The sequence below is a fragment of the Vigna unguiculata genome, chromosome 10 (assembly GCF_037176805.1).
Source record: "Vigna unguiculata cultivar grain cowpea cultivar isolate G323 ecotype 2 chromosome 10, ASM3717680v1, whole genome shotgun sequence".
In the NCBI taxonomy this organism is placed as follows: Eukaryota; Viridiplantae; Streptophyta; class Magnoliopsida; order Fabales; family Fabaceae; genus Vigna; species Vigna unguiculata.
Window position 1 is genome coordinate 36,889,940 of NC_140801.1, and position 18,889 is coordinate 36,908,828.

Below are 18,889 nucleotides of genomic sequence, written 5' to 3' on the forward strand. Positions count from 1 at the left end.
TTTTCACACTATTTATTTTGGATATGTTGGTGATTCTTGCTTCCACATCACTATTTTTCCCAGTAAATGCAAACCTTTGTCTATTGCACGATTTCTTAAAAGAATTCAGGCAGATCAACCCCTTTTCAATGGACCGAAGTTGCATTTCAAAATATTTCTGAATCCAAATCAATGCAATGCTAGCCATCTGGTGAGATAAATTTCATATTTTTTACTAAATGGATGTTTGTATCGTATTTTGATTTATATTTCGAAATTATTTTTAAAATTTAATCCATATACTAATTTCATTAATACTTTATGTCTTCTTTAGGATTTGCCAGCTAATTTTGGCAATTATCTTCGTCAAGGAAGTTTTAAATACATTTATCTTTATGGACCGCGTAAAATAGTGAAGTGCAAACTACTGTTGAGAAATCATCCTAAGAAGTCTAGCAAAATTGGAAGTGGATGGAAGGAATTTTGTACTGCTCATGGATTTCATCAAACTATTGACTTGGTGTTTGAGGTGGACCACATGAAAAGCAATCAGAATGTCAAAGTGCTAACATATTGTAATTTTTAATTTACAGTTACAATAAATAGTTATATTTTAATTTCTGCCACTTATGTAGTTTTCAACCTACAAGTTCTTTTATTTTCAGCAATGCATATGTATAGTTCTACCTTATTATCAATGAAATCTTTTTGAAGTTTCTCTGTTATGGTATCATATTCAGAAATAAAATTTTTTTGTGCTATAATTAAAATGAGATATATATGATGAAATTGAAACATATATAGTGGGAGGAATAATGAAAAGTTATCATTTTTATAATCATATGTATGGATGTATGTTGCTTTAGTATGTGCGTACACTGACTGTATGTTATCATTTTTATACATAATGATGTTAAGATTGTACATAATTCCTTTGAAAAAGTTCTCTTTGTTTTACTATATATAGTACTGACTCAAAAAAACGTCTGATTGTACCTACATAAAAAGGAAATGTTTTCTTAGTTGCAAGAACAAATCAACTCTGAAATAAGTGCTATATATATGAATGTTTCTGATATAGTAACACTCAGTACTGCATGCTCTTTCTGTTTTTTATGTTTGTCTTCTATTTTTATCTTTTTCTCTTCTCAAAAAACACATTCGTACTATAATTATATATATTTCTGTTTCCAAAATTGTGATTAGAGGTACAAGCTACAACAAAAAGTTTAACAAAAACATTCACCAATATAGGAATAAAACAGTAAACACTTTTTCATCCATTGAGTCAACTTACCTTTATTTTTGCTTCTTCCATTGTAACCTTTGAAACTATTCCATAACATTTCTGTACTGTAATGGAGCATAACGATTGTAAAAATGCAAGGCTGAGAAGGAAACTGCTGCTACAACAGAGGTTCAATGCAAAAAATCCTCAACATTCATGTAAGTCATTAACATCTTACTTAATCCATTTAAGTTTTCTAATTCTTCATCAATAATTTATTTTGAAATGATGCATTTGTATGTTTCTATTTTTTTTTTGTTGCAGATGAGAAAGAAGAGAATGCAAGAAAGAAAACTAGATTTGCAAACCATACGTCTCAACTCACAGATAAACCAACTGTATCACAAACATCATTTCACCAAAATATAGAAAGGAATCCATTACAACAGTTGGATATTAGTAAGTTTTTTTCTTTCTAATCTATATCTTTAAAGAATGTTTTTAACTTAATTAATGAAGTAAGTTTGTTTCGCTTCTGCACCATACTTTTTTTTTAATTTCTTTAATAACAATGCTTCTACAATAATCCTTTTCCAAATGTTGACAACAACAACAACAACCTTCACAATATGAATTCATTATTTCACAGTCAAATTGGTCAGTTGTCAAGTTCTTCCAATGCTTAACAGTAACATTATTTATGAAGAATATTAAATCCGTACCACTTTAAACTAACCTTCGTTTCAATGCAGAAACTGTGAACAAATTCTCAAGTTATTCAAGTACTTTAGTTGAACAACAAATCACTTCACAATCTGCAACTTCTACTTTAACTTACCATAGTCCTTTCGGTATATTTGTACATTATTCTTAATTTGATATATACATGTTGAAATGACAATTTTAGATTTTATATCAATGTTTTTGAATGACTCCAGCTTTTAACAATAACAGTCAGAGAAATTATGGACAAAATAAGAACAATTCCAGTGCAGGTAATTACATTTGGATTCATACTCACGATGCCAATGCAGGTAGGACAATTATTTTTGGTTGTTTTTCATAGGTTGGAGATCAGATGTTGTAACTGGGTCGCATTCTGTTTCTAAGAATAAAGTTGTGAAATATCCTTTTCAAGTCATACAATCACTTCAAAACAGATTCAATCTTGATGATGAAACAACAAGACAACATAATAATTCAGACACAACAAACGATGATTCAGCAACAATAACAGATGATGGTAATTCTGATATTAAACTTATTGATTCTAATATAAATTCCTTTTAAATCAATAATTAGTTTTCATCTTACTAATATTGAAGAACATCATACAAGTACTACAACTACAAACGAATTGTATTGCAAAGGAGAGTTACAAGGTACATAATGTCCAACACAATTGTATATAACTGCAGATTAAAATATTCGCAGCTTAATTCTAATGTTTGATATTGATTTTCAGAATTGCTGAATATTGGAGAACCTTGCTTGGAATGCCAATACTGTAAAGCTCAACTTTGGTATGAAGAAAGAGCAGAAAAATGTAACACATCTAAGGGAGTTGAATTCTCATTGTGTTGTCAAAAGGGAAAAGTACAAATTCCACTATTAAAAAGACCACCTAATCTTCTTGAAGGTTTGTTAAATGGTGAAGATCAGAGAAGCAAATCATTTTTACAAAACATAAGAGTATACAATAGCATGTTTGCATTTACTTCAATTGGTGGTAAGATTGATAATTCAATGAACAATGGTTCTGCTCCTCCATAATTTATTCTGAATGGACAGAACTATCACCGTATTGGCAGTTTATTGCCAGAGCATGGATCAAAGCCAAAGTTTGCACAGCTATACATATATGATACCGAAAATGAAATGACTAACAGAGTCAACCATTTCAGGTCAGTCAATATATTAAATAATTTAATTATATGAAATATTTAAATATATGTGTTGACATGCTTTCTCTTTATTATTTTTTAGGACAAACACAAAGGAATCTGTTATAGATGAATCATTGGTTGCTGATTTGATTCAAATGATTGACAATCACAATGTTCTTGCGAAAACTTTTAGAAGAGTAAGAGATTTGTCACTGGAACATATGGAATCAGATTTCACGCTAAGACTATTTAGAGGCAGAAACAAAGACCCCAGAGTCTACAATACACCTTCATGTGATGAAATAGCTGCACTTATAGTTGGTGATTTTGGCAATATGGATGTAGGCAGAGATATAGTGGTAAAAAAATGTTCTGGTGAATTAACCAGACTGCACGAAACTCACACCGCTTTCATTCCACTGCAATATCCTCTCATGTTTCCATATGGAGAAGATGGTTATCAAGAGGATATACCAATAAGAGAATGTCATTCAAAAACAAAATCCAGGGTAAGAGTTAGAATTTCTTTGCGAGAATTTATTGCGTTTAGAATACAACAAAGAGCTGTAGAAGCAGGAAATATTGTGAATGCATGCAGATTGTTCCAACAGTTTCTGGTGGATTGCTATACAATGGTTGAAGCGCAAAGGTTGTCATTCATCAGAGCGAATCAGAAGTTAATTCGCTGTGATATTCTTAATGGATTACAAGAAGCTGTTAATAGAGGAGAGACAGATCCTTCTTTAATTGGAAGACGTATTGTCTTGCCTGCTTCTTTCACTGGTGGTACCAGATACATGTTCAACAATTGTCAAGATGCTATGGCAATTTGTAAAAAATTTGGATATCCTGATTTGTTCATTACTATAACATGCAATGTCAATTGGAGTGAAATAAAAGAATTTGTCTTAGCAAAAGGGTTATCAGCTTCGGATAGACCTGATATTGTATGTAGAGTGTTCAAAATGAAGCTGGATGAAATGATGACAGATTTTAAGAAAAAAGACTTCTTTGGAAAAAGCACTGCAGGTATGTTATATATGAAGTTATATACATTATATAATTTTCTGTTAAATTTAATTCTAACAACTATATTTACTTTTTATTTATATATGCAGGAATGTACACAGTAGAATTCCAAAAAAGAGGTCTACCTCATGCGCATATACTTTTATGGTTGGATGGAGAAAGCAAGTTGAAGAATTCAACTGATATTGATAAAGTAATATCAGCTGAATTGCCAAATTCTGATCTGTACCCCAAATTGGAAAAAGTTGTCTCAAGTTACATGATTCATGGACCATGCGGACCTGCAAGACGTAATTCACCTTGCATGAAGGAAGGAAGATGTTCTAAATTTTATCCAAAAAAATTCAGATCTTCGACTTCAATTGACGAAGACGGATATCCATGCTATAGAAGACTTGATAATGGTAGATTTGTTGAGAAGAATGGAATTAAGCTGGACAATAGAAGTGTTGTTCCCTACAATCCACAACTTCTAATGAGGTATCAAGCACACGTCAATACAGAGTATTGCAACAAGACCAATTCAATCAAATATTTGTTCAAATATGTGAACAAAGGTCCGGACAGAGCTACTATTAAAATTAGCAAGAACTCTGCACAGTCTGAAAAATCAACCATTATTGATGAGATCAAAAGGTATTACGACTGTAGGTATCTATCACCATGTGAAGCTGCTTGGAGAATATTTGCTTTTGACATCCATCACAGATGGCCTCCTGTTCAGAGATTGACCTTTCATCTTCCTGGCCAACAATCAGCTTTGTTTAAAGATGATGATGATATTAATGTGGTCTTCAATAGATACGAAAATGCTAACACCATGTTTCTAGCTTGGTTTGAAGCTAACAAAGTCTATGAGGAAGGAAAACAATTGACTTATTCAGAATTTCCAAGTAAATTTGTCTGGTTTGCCAAAGAAAAAGAATGGAAACCAAGGAAGAAAGGCTACAACATTGGTAGACTTACTTATATTCCTCCTGGGTCTGGAGAACTTTATTATTTGAGGATATTACTGACCATTCAAAAAGGTTGTATTGATTATGAAAGCATTAAGACAATTGATGGAAAGTATTATGAAACATACCAAGAAGCTTGCTATGTTTTGGGATTGTTGGCTGATGACAAAGAATGTATTGATGCAATCAAAGAAGCAAGTGAATTTGCTTGTGGGTATCAACTTAGAAGATTATTTGTTACTTTGTTGTCCATGAATACAATTTCTAAACCAGATATAGTTTGGAATTGTACTTGGAGTATCTTATGTGATGGAATTTTGTACCAAAAAAGGAAGGAGATGAACTTACCAGGTACTTCATATTTTTTCTTTTAATTTCGTATACATATATATTTTAATTGTTTTATTTACTTATTGCATGTCTTCTCAAACTATAATCAATATTAATTTACAGATTCATAATCTGTATTTATTGTTCTTTACTTATTTAAGATCTTCTCAAGTTTAGTTGTTTATTATTATATTATATATATGTATATGATTATTATATATCTGTATTTGCAGGTCTTCAAATTGAGACTGCTGAATTACAAAAACTATGTCTTCTGGAAATAGAGGAAATGCTACTGTCAAATGGTAGAAGTTTGAAAGATTATCCTTCATTACCTCAACTTGATCTTTCAGATGTACATACATTCAATAATAGATTTATTGTTGATGAGTTGCAATATAATAAACAAGACATGGCGAGAGAACATGACAGTTTGTTTAAAGCACTCAATGATGAACAAATTGATGTATATCAGCATATCATGACAGCAGTTCTTTCAAAGAAGGGAGGATTCTTTTTCTTATATGGCTATGGTGGTACAGGTAAGACTTTTATGTGGAAGACATTGTCGGCTGGTCTAAGAAGCAAAGGCATGATTGTTTTGAACGTAGCATCAAGTGGAATTGCTTCTTTATTACTTCCTGGTGGAAAAACAGCACACTCTACCTTTTGCATCCCACTGTTAATTAATGAAGAATCAACTTGCAACATAGCACAAGGTAGTCTTAGGGCAAAACTTCTTATGGCTACCAGTTTGATTATCTGGGATGAAGCACCAATGATGAATAGAATGTGTTTTGAGGCATTTGATAGAACACTAAGAGATATTATGCGAAATGTTGATGATGCCAATAAAGACAAACCATTTGGTGGCAAAGCAGTTGTGTTAGGAGGTGACTTTAGACAAATTCTACCAGTTATCAAAAAAGGATCTAAGTTTGATATCATAAAATCATCAATCAACTATTCAGTGTTATGGAATTGTTGTAAAGTGCTAAAGTTATCCAAGAACATGAGATTAAGTACTACATCAAATACTGAAACAGCCAATGATATTCAAGAATTTGCTGATTGGATTTTGAAGATTGGAGACGCAAGAATGGATCTAAATGAAAATGGTGAGTGCATTGTTGAAATTCCCGAACAGATCCTAATTACAAACACAGATTTACCTTTATTGTCATTGGTTGAATTTGTCTATCCTGAATTTGTGGTTAACATGTTGAATCCTAATTATTTTGATGATAGAGCAATTTTGTGCCCAACAAATGATTCTGTAGAGCAAGTAAATGATTTCATGTTGTCCTTAATTGGTGGTGATGAGGTGACTTATTTAAGTTCAGATACACCTTGCCAATCTGATGAACAAGATGAAGTGCAATCTGAATGGTTTACATCTGAATTTTTAAATGATATCAAATGTTCAGGGATACCAAATCATAAACTGAAGTTGAAAACAGGTGTTCCAATTATGCTCTTGAGAAACATTGATCAAGCAAAAGGTTTATGCAATGGCACAAGATTGCAAGTCAAACATTTAGGCAAGAATGTAATATGTGCAACTGTAATTACTGGAAAAAACATTGGTGACAGCATTTTTATACCAAGAATGGATTTAGTGCCATCGGATTCAGGGTTGCCTTTCAAATTTCAAAGAAGACAATTTCCGATATCTTTATGCTTTGCAATGACGATTAACAAAAGTCAAGGACAAACGCTTTCCAGAGTTGGCCTTTATCTTCCACAACCTGTATTCACACATGGCCAACTATATGTTGCTATTTCTAGAGTCAAAACCAAAAGAGGATTGAAAATACTTATATTGGATGAAGATGGAAAGGTAACAAACACAACTAAAAACGTTGTGTACAAAGAAATTTTTGAAACTCTTTGAAAAGAAATCAATTATAGGTATGTCATTTAGAATTTTATTTTTCATTTCAAAACTGTTATAAATATATATCAATTGATTTATGTATTTTCTGCCATGTAGGAAAATCATTGTACTGAAAAAGTTGAACAAAGAAGTCATTGTGTACAAAAGGAAGTTATGAACTTCAATACCAAAGGATACATTCTAGGTATGTAATTTTTTCTTTTTTAATTCTTATGTTAACAAAGTAGTGTATTAGTCATATTTTTGTTGTTGGTGCTTGACGACAATATTCAATGAAATCAAATCTTAACTTGACATACAACTTTAATTACATTCTAAATTGATCTATTCCATTGATAAACGTCAACATCTTTTTAAAACATTAGATTATCATCATATAGATTATTAAATATCCAAAAAACCATTGCTATGACCAAAATTATTACATATAAAAAATACCCGTGCGTTGCACGGGTAGAAGGACTAGTATATATATAATTCTCTTAACTTAAATTTTTATTAATTATCATATTTTATGAATTACTTAAATGATAAAATAAATTTAGAGTATTTGATAATTTATCAATTTAAAGTATTTAATTGAATTATATTCGTATAAAATTTTCATTGTAATTAATTTTGTAATTCGTCTTGATCTTAAATATTTTTTTTATATTTTTTTTATTGTATCAGTTATATACTTTTATTGATATTTTTTTAATGACATAATGTATAGGTAGATGTATATGGTATTTGACTACTATTAATTTTACTATTATTAATATAATTATTAAATTATATAGTATATAGATTATATACCAGAGATTACGTATATTATATATTATATTATAATATTTTATATTATAATATAATTTAATATATTAAAGTAACTATACTCATAATATTAATTATTATTTATTTATGTTATATTTTCTTTTAAATGTCTGTTCGTTTTTCAAAAAGAGCAATAATGACAATACTGTTGTCAAATCTAATGGCAATCGTTTCGTCTTTTCATGTGGGATTTTTCTGCTATAAATCTCCATCTCCATTCCACCCCAACCATCAGTTCAAACATATTATCCTTTCTTCCAACCCTCTTTCTACTATCCTTAATCAAGTCCAACCAAGTGGAAAACAACTTCAATGAAGAAATTATTAATAGAATGACTAGGTACCAGTTCTCTATTATTCATCTTAAGGACAAGGTAAGTTTAAAAATAGTTTCATCGATTTGTTATTTACAAAAATACCTTTTCTCTTTTTATTTCTGTCATCATTTTCAAATGAATAACAACCTTTTTCTTTCAGCTAATCTATTTTTTTGTTTTAAAATGTGAATATTTTGAGGTCATTGGGTTCGTTGATCGTGCATTCGTCATTCTTTATGATCATGATCTTGAACGCCAGTGGACTTTAACGGATGTTGAAGGCAATAGACATGTTGTCACTTATAACAAGAATTTAAAGAAACCATTGCTAATTGGAGGATGGCCTGATTTAAGAGACCTTTATGAACTACAAGATGATCACAATATTTATTTTGGATATGTCGATCATTCTTGCTTCCAGATCACTGTTTTTCCTAGTAAATGCAAACATTTGTCTATTGAACGTTTTTTAAAAAGACTTGCGTCAGATGAACCCCTTTTTAGAAAACCGAAGTTGCATTTTTGCATATTTCTCAATCCATATCACTGTCAAGCTAGCCATCTGGTGAAATTCATTTATATTTGTTATTTATATTTATCTTTTTATTTATTCATATTTATATTTCATATCTTTTATTATTTTGTAGTTTTTATTTAATTTTATATTTGATTAAATTTGTTAGGATTTGCTATTTGATTTTGGCAATTATCTTCGTCAAGGAAGATTTAAAACATTGTTCTTCATAGACTGCGCAAGATAGTCAAGTGCAAGCTACTGTTGAGAAATCATCCCAAAAAGTCTAACAAAATTGGAAGTTTCTGGAAGGAATTTTGTACTACTCATGGATTTGATGCAACTATAGACCTGGTGTTTGAAGTTGACCAGATGAAAAATAATAAGAATGTCAAAGTGCTAACATATTGTAATTTTTAATTCATAGTTGGTTTACTTTTCTTTTTTAACTACTGAGTAGCAATAGTTTTTGTTTTTATGTGTGCTACTTACGTAGTTCATGAAGCCAAACTTTTTTTATATTTTCAGCAATGCCTATGTACATTTTTATTTTCTATTAATGAAAGTAGTTTGAAGTATTTGTCAGATTCTATGAATGCAAATAAATAGATTAAGATGGAAGTTTAATTAAACATTGAATTAAAGTGACACATATTATAGTAAAAAATTAATAATTTATTTCAGAGCTTATTTTGTTACTAAAAATAAAAAATGTATGATCATATTGATTACTAAAAACCTATTGTATTAATAACACATTTGTTGTATTCAAAGAATGTTCTTTGGTGTGTTTTATAGAATTATTGTATGATTGTTTTTTATCAAATTAGTTTCATTGATATAGTATTTAGGGATGTCAAAAAAATTCGTACCCGCGGGTATCCGTGGATAAAACCCGCAACGGGTAGGAAATGGATATTAAAAATAGATACCCGCTACCCGCAGGTATGGGTATTTTTTATACCCGCATGTTAACTGGGCGGGTACGGGTATCATAGTATCCGTACCCGTGGATACCCGTACCCGCTAAACTTTACCTTTTATAAATATATATATATATATATATATATATATATATATATATATATATATATATATATATATATATATATATATTAGTAAACAACATTATGAGTCTTCATCCAATAATGGTGGTCAGATTCTTATCCCACAAATGAGTAAATTACTTCCATATACTGTGGAGGTATTGATGTGTCTCTAAGACTGGTTATGGACCAACATGGAAGGTAATGAAATTAACACTTTTACTTAAATATTTTAATTAAGTGATTGTTAGAAATTTTTACTGAACTTCTTATGTTTTAAGGCTCTTCTAGATTAAAATTGGACAACATGAAACTTTATACAATGTTGCAAGAGGTGGATATTGATGAAGTTAGTAATTTCTTTAATATTTTATTCAAAAATAAACTACAATATAAATTGGTAGTGATTTTTTATTTGTTTGTTTTTCAAGAATCAATCGGAGAAAGGGGACTTGTTGATCTAAGCACTAATTATGGTTAAATATTTATTTTTTAAAATATTTTTGTAAACACCCGCGGATACCCGTGGATATCCGCGGATATGAAAAAAATAGACGGGTACCCGCATAACGGATACCCGACGGATATGGGTACGGGTACGGGGCAAATATTTATCCAGCGGGTAGGGTACGGGGGAGCTACTACCCGTACCCTACCCGCCCCGTTGACATCCCTAATAGTATCAAGAAAGCCATTTGAATTGAACTTTTTTTAATCCAACTATTGAAATTCCTCTGCCATTTATGTTGTGGTAGTCTGCAATCATATTTATCATATTTATGTCTCATATGTATAGAGGTATTTTGTTTTAAGATGTGGAGATTATGATAATGTGTACTCAGATTGACAATTAATCAAATTAAAATTGCTTAATGTTTGACCACAGAATTTTTAACCAAGTTTCTATGAAGCTATCCTCTTCAGTGTATTATATATAGTACTTGCATAAAAAATACGTGTGTTGTTGTACCTACATAAAAAAGAAATGTGTTCTTAGCTGCAAAAACAAAAGAACTATGAAAGAATTCCTATTTCTATCATTGTTTCTGATCTATTAACAGTCCAAACTGCATGTTGTTTCTATTTTTAATGATTGTCTACTGATAAAAACTTTTTGTAGTCTTACAACTGCTTTCTATTACAATTACAAAATATTTGTCTTTTCACAATAGTGATTAAAGGTACAATGCCAAAAAAAAGTTTAACAAATACATTCATCAATATAGGAATGAAACAGTAAACACTTTTGCAGCCCTAAAGTCAACTTATTTTTGTTTTTGCTTCTTCTTACATTGTAACCTTTCAAAGTATTCTAAGTTTTTTTTTTTTCTGAAATGGAGCAAAAGGATTGTAAAAATGTCAGGTTTAGAAGGAAGATGGTGCTACAAGAAAGATTGCATGCAAGAAGTAATCAACATTCATGTAAGTTTCTAACATCTCATTTCACTCATGTACTTTGAAAATTCCTTGAACAAAGATGTATAATTTGTATTCTGAAATCTTTACAAAGTCTTCATTTTTGTGTCTATTTTTTTAGGTGTTGCAGATTACAAAGAAAAGAACGCAAGAAAAAAAAACTAAATATACCAACCATGGTTCTCAAAGTAGCCAAATATCAAGTTTCCTTTTTATAACTAACTTTAAATTTATTTATTTCGATTGGAACTTCACAAGACAGATTCATTATGAAATATGTTTCTTTTTGTAATGACAGATAAAATAAGTCAATCTGAAAAATTATTGGAAAATGCTATATAGAGGAAGTCATTACAAGAGTTGAATCTTAGTAAGTCTTTTGTTTCTAACCTAATTTTTTACAAATTCTTCTTATATCAATGAATGAAGTTTTTTTGTTTATTTTGTTACATTCACTTCTTTTACAATAATCATTTTACGGATGTACAGAACAACATGAACAACCTTCAAAATATGAATGCAATATTTCAGATAACAATTGGTGAGTGATCTTTGTTTGTTGTTCAATAATATGCCTCAAATCTCATTTTAATAAATAATAGGGATAAGTATGTTTTAGTCCTTGAACTTTGGCCAAAGATTGGAATTCGTCCCTGGTCGAAACTTTGATAAATTTTGGTCCCTAAACTTTAAAAATGAATGAATATAGTCCTTTTAACCCAATTATGTTGACTTTTTTTAACATGTCGAATGTGTTTCATGTTAATATTGGAGTTGTTTAAGCCATTTGACACATTCTCGGCTAAATATTTACTGAGAAATGCGTTTGAAACCTAAGAAAAAAGTTAACGAAATTGGGTTAAAAGGACTATACTCATTCATTTTTAAAGTTTATGGACCAAAATTTATCCAAATTTCGGCTAGGGATGAATTCCAATTTTGGGTTAAAGTTCAGGGACTAAAAACATACTTAACCCTAAATAATAACATAAGATTCATTTGAATGTAGTGGCTAAAAACAATATATCAAGTTCTTCTAGTACTGTAATTCACAATCAAATCAAAGAAAACTTAATCACTTCACAATCTCCAGCTTCTACTGTAACATACAATAGTACTTTCGGTATATTTCTGCATTCATCCTAAGTTCTTATATACCTATTGTAATTCCATGAAGAGGAAGATTTTAAAATTGATATGAAATTGTTTTTTTAGTGAGTACAGTTGTTAACAATAACAGATAGAGAAATAATGGACGAAACAATTACAATGGCAGTGCAGGTAAGTAGGTTTTTATTGATATATACCAATCTTCATAATGACAATGGCAGTGCATGTAAGTAAATTGTTTTAATAATTCTTTTCCATAGGTGGCACATTTGAAGTTGTAAATGATTCATATTTTGTCTCTAAAAATAAAGTTGTCAAATATTCTTTTCAAGTCATACAATCACTTCAAAACAGATTTTGTCTTGATGATGAAACAACAACAGAACAAAATGGTTTAAACACAACAAATGATTCTTCAACAACAATAACAGATGAAGGTAATTCAAAAATTTAATGCCAAACTTGAATAACTACATAATTTGAAGCATTAATTTAATGTATGTCATTTGACTACAATTGAACCAAATACTACAAGTACAAACGAATTGTATTGCAAAGGACAGTGGCAAGGTAAACGAACACCAATTGTACATAATTTGACAGTAAATATATGCATTTCATGCTAATACCTTTTAATGATGTTTAAAACTTCTCAATATTGGAGAACCTTGCTTGGAATGCTAATACTGTAAAGCTCAACTTTGGTATGAAGAAAGAGCAGAAAAATGTAATACCTCAAAGGAAGTTCAATTCTCATTGTGTTGCCAAAAGGGAAAGTGGAACTTCCGCTATTAAATAAACCATTTACTTTGCTTCAAGCTTTGTTAAACGGTGAAGATCATAGAAGCAAACTATTTTTACAGAATATAAGAATATACAACAACATGTTCTCATTTACTTCAATTGGTGGCAAGATAGATGCTTTAATGAACAATGGTTCTGCTCCACCACAATTTATTCTTAATGGACAAAATTATCATTGTATTGGCAGTTTATTGCCAAAAGATGGATCAAAGCCAAAGTTTGCACAATTGTACATATATGATACCGAAAATGAAATGAGTAACAAAGTGAAGCATTTCAGGTTAGTTAACATGTGTTTTATGTTGCTTAAATTAAATATTTAAATACATTTGTTGACATTTATTCCGTTAATTATGTTTTAGGTCAAACTGTAAGGAATCTGTTCTAGATGAATCATTGGTTGTTGATTTGATTAAAATGATTGACAATCACAATGTTCTGGCTAAATCTTTTAGAAGAGTTAGAGATTTGTCACTGTAAAATATGAAATCAGATTTCACCCTAAGACTATTTAGAGGCAGAAACAAAGACCCAGAGTCTACAACACACCTTCATGTGATGAAATAGTTGCACTAATAGTTGGTGATTTTGCCAATATGGATGTAGGCAGAGATATAATTGTAAAAAAATGTTATGGTAAATTGACAAGATTGCATGAAACTCACACGCTTTGATTCCACTACAATATCCTCTCATGTTTTCATATGGAGAGGATGGTTATGAAGAAGATATTCCAATAAGAGAATCTCATTCAAGAAGTAATCAAGGGTGAGAGTTCGAATTTCTTTGCGAGAATTTATTGCATTCAGAATACAACAAAGATCTATAGAATCTAGTAATATTATCAATCCATGCCGATTGTTCCAACAATTTTTGGTTGATTATTATACAATGGTTGAAGCACAATGATTGTCTTTCATTAGAGCTAATCAGAAGTTAATTCGTTGTGATATTCTTAATGGATTACAAGACACTGTTAATAGGGAGAGACAAATCCTTCTTTAACTAGAAGACGTATTGTCTTGCCTGGTTCATTCACTGGTGGTACCAAATACATGTTCAACAATTCTAAGGATGCTATGGTCATTTGTAAAAAAATTGGATATCCTGATTTGTTCATTACTATAACATGGAATGTGAATTTGAGTGAAATAAGAGAGTTTGTTTTGGTCAAAGGGTTATCCACTTTAGACATACCTGATATTGTATATAGAGTCTTCAAAATGAAGCTTGATGAAATGATGACAGATTTTAAAAAGAAGGATTTCTTTGGAAAAACCACTACAGGTTTATGTTCTGTATCAAATAATATACATTATATACATATTGATGAAATAAAATTCTTACAACTAATTTCATTCTTTTTTTCATATATCCAAGAATGTACACAGTAGAATTCCAAAAAGGAGGATTACCTCATGCCCATATACTTTTGTGGTTGGATGGAGAAAGCAAATTGAAAAATCGAATTGATATTGATAAAGTAATATCAGTTGAATTGCCCAATATGGATTTGTACCCTAAATTGGAAAAAGTTGTTTCAAGTTACATGATCCATGGGCCATGCGGACCTGCAAGATATAATTTATCGTGCATGAAGGAAGGTAGATGTTCTAAATTTTATCCAAAAAAATTCACATCTTCAACTTCAATTGATGAAGAAGGATATCCATGTTATAGAAGACTTGATAATGGTAAATTTATTAAGAAGAATTAAATTAAGCTTGACAATAGAAGTGTTGTTCCTTACAATCCACCTCTTCTAATGAGGTATCAAGCTCACGTCAATACAGAGTATTGCAACAAGATCAATTCAATAAAGTATTTGTTCAAATATGTGAACAAAGTTCCTAACAGAGCTACTTTTAAAATAAGCAACAACTCTGCATAATCTAACAAATCAAGCATTATTAATGAGATCAAGAGGTATTACGATTGTAGGTATCTATCACCATGTGAAGTAGCTTGGCGAATATTTGCTTTAGACATCCATCATAGATGGCCTCCTATTCAGAGATTGACATTCCATCTTCCTGGCCAACAATCAGCTTTGTTTAAAGATGATGATGATGATGATATTAATGTGGTCTTTAACATATACGAAAATGCTAACACAATGTTTCTAGCTTGGTTTGAGGCTAATAAAATTTATACAGAAGGAAAAGAATTGACTTATTTTGAATTTTCAAGCAAATTTGTGTGGTTTGCTAAAGAAAAAGAATGGAAACTAAGGAAGAAAGGATACAACATTGGCAGACTTACTTATATTCCTCCTGACTCTGGACACCTTTATTATTTGAGGATATCACTGACCATTCAAAAAGGTTGTATTGATTATGACAACATAAAGACCATTGATGGTAAATTTTATGAAACCTACCAAGAAGCTTGCTATGCTTTGGGATTGTTGGCTGACGACAAAGAATATATTGATGCAATCAAAGAAGCAAGTGAATTTGCTTCTAGTTATCAACTTAGAAGATTATTTGTTACTTTATTGTTGATGAATAGAATTTCTAAACCTGATGTAGTTTGGAGTTCTACTTGGAGTGTCTTATGTGATGGAATTTTGTACCAAAAAAGAAAGGAGATGAACTTACCAGGTATTGTATATTGTCATTTTTTTAAATGAATAGAAATATAATTTCTGATTGCATTAACTTTTTGATGCAGGTCTTCAAATTGAAGATGTTGAATTATAGAAAATTTGTCTGTTTCAAATACGAGAAATGTTAATGTCAAATGGTAGTTGTTTGAAAGATTATCCTTCATTACCTCAACTTGATATTTTATATTTACATACATTCCAGAATATATCTATTGTTGATGAGCTGCAATATAATAAAGAAGACATGGCCAAAGAACATGACATTTTGTTTAAAGCACTCAATGATGAACAAGTTCATGTATATCAGGATATCATGACAGCAGTTCTTTCAAAAAAGGGAGGATTCTTCTTTTTATATGGCTATGGTGGTACATGGAAAACTTTTTTGTGCAAGACATTGTCAGTTGCTCTGAGAAGCAAGGGCATGATTGTTTTGAACGTAGCATCAAGTGGAATTGCTTCTTTACTACTTCCTGGTGGAAAAACAACACACTCTACCTTCTGCATCCCACTATTAATTAATGATGAATCAACTTGCAACATAGCTCAAGGTAGTCTCCATGCTAAACTTTTGATGGCAACTAATCTGATTATCTAGGATGAAGCACCAATGATGAATAGAATGTGCTTTGAGGCATTTGATAGAACACTAAGAGATATTATGAAAAATGTTGATGGTGCCAATAATGCCAAACCATTTGGTGGTAAAGTCGTTGTGTTGGGAGGTGACTTTAGGCAAATTTTACCTGTTATCAAGAAAGGATCTAGGTTTGATATCATCAAATCAACAATCAACTATCTTGAGTTACGGAAGTGTTGTCAAGTGCTCAAACTCTCAAAGAACATGAGATTAAGTACTACAACAGATACTCAAACAACCAATGATATCAAAGAATTTGCTGATTGGATATTGAAGATTGGAGACGGAGACATGGATTTAAATACTAATGGTGAGTGCATGGTTAAGATTCCAAAACAGTTGCTGATTGCAAATACAGAGTTACTGTAACATCCCGTCAGGATATTACTGGTTTAAATAAATAAAACAATTAAATATATGAAGTCATAGCAATTTTGAATAACCTCGTTTCCCAAAGCGTGGGAAAATTTAAACTTTATTAAATGTTCGCATAAAGTTTATAAACATCTATTACATAAACCCAAAACAACAATGTTATAGTTTCACCCATCAGGGTTTACAACAGTTTCCAAAAGCAGATAAAGTAAATATAAGAAGTTTCCCCTAGTAGGACCCTCACTCGCGACTAAGCATCACCGGCTCCACCTGCATCAACATCCTCTGCTCACGTGTACCGCGTACACGATCATCGCCAAACACAAGCAGATAGGGTGAGCTTATGAAAATAACATACATCATCATAGATATCATATAATCAATTTAACAGATATAAACTCCACAAATATCAAAGTACCATCTCTTAACCAATTCTCTAATGTCTGGCCCCAACCAGACCATTCGTGTTCTACCTCTTCAAGTGATTTCCTCAAGGTAATTTGCTGCCAAACCTATCGGCCACAACCGACAGAGCACGTGCGGGAACCAATGCCACGAATCACACACCGCAACGCCAGGTGGAGCTCCCAATTACAAACATAGTCCGCAATGTCCCAAGACTACCAAACTCGTCAGCCAACAACTGAGGAGGGCAATCTAACTGGACCCAACCGTACTGGCCACAACCAGCACACGCACACCGGCAACACTCGCCAACCCGAGCTCAACTCAAGGGTTCCTCGTGTTCATCCGCCATCCTGAGCTCAACTCGAGGGATGCCATTCCGAGCTCAACTCGAGGAATGTACGTGCTTAACCCCTATCCCGAGCTCAACTCAAGGGATACGTTCCGAGCTCAACTCAAGGAACCCAGCAATCTTACCTTTAAGGCACCACTAAAAGCCTAGTAGAACACCCTACAAAGTCCAATAACTAGGACTTACAGCAGCCAAATCGCCTAGCGGGGGACACGTATCGCTAGGCGCCACAGCTTCCAGACCGCCTGGCGGGGGACACGTACCGCCAGGTGCCAAGCACCTCAAAATAGATTTCAAATTCTGCATCAACCGCCTGGCAGAAACTCCCACACTGCCGGGCGGACGCGACCCCATATCGCTTCTGTTGGTTCTCTATCACCTGGCGGGACCTCCCTCACTGCCAGGCGCCACCTGCATCAGACCCCACTGTTGCCTCGATATCGCCTGACGGCCAAACCCTTACCGCCAGGCGCTATATCAGTTGAGTCACTAGTTACTGTACTATTCTGAATTAAGTCACAGGAATTCATAACTAGACCACCTTAGCAACTCAACCAAGTATAATAGTCAGAGCTTCAGTCTTACCTTCTCATACACATTTTCTACCTTCAGATTCCAGCTAGTATAACACTACTTTGGTACATCACCCCTCGAGTGAATGTCTCCCTAACCAAAACTTCCACTCCCATCCATGTAACATATCATTGTATGTTTTGATAAAATAAACAGATTTATCTTATGTTAACATTCCTCACTTATCAATTCACAATTCGCTCATTACCATTACCCAGTTCATCTCTAGCTTCCTACTCCTAACCACCCAAGGCCTGTCAACAATTTTTGCCACCTCATGTCATTCCTCTAACTGCTAAAATTCTCATTTCCCATCCCTAACCTTCCTAATTTTATTCACTCTTCGACTTGACTCCAAGCTCTTCCCCACTTCCTCGCTGTCCCGCACAAACACCCAGGAACAGCACTGCCTCGAAGGCGCCTGGCGGCAAAGCCCGTGCCGCCAAGCGGCACATAGATTTTTGGGCAATTTCCCAGTTTTACAGCCCCTGCAAAAACAATCCTCATACCATCTGGATGCCCCCTTTTCTTCCTATCTCAACCAATCCTCTCCAAGAACCTAATATGAGTACCATCAACCCGCGCTTAGTCTAATTCCAACACAGTGGTTT

General features: G+C 32.2%; 1 pseudogene; it reads left to right on the top strand.

Moving 5' to 3' along the window:
- The first annotated feature begins 1,337 nt into the window (after window positions 1-1,337).
- LOC114180818 (uncharacterized) lies at window positions 1,338-7,302 on the top strand (annotated as a pseudogene).
- The last annotated feature ends 11,587 nt before the right edge of the window (window positions 7,303-18,889 follow it).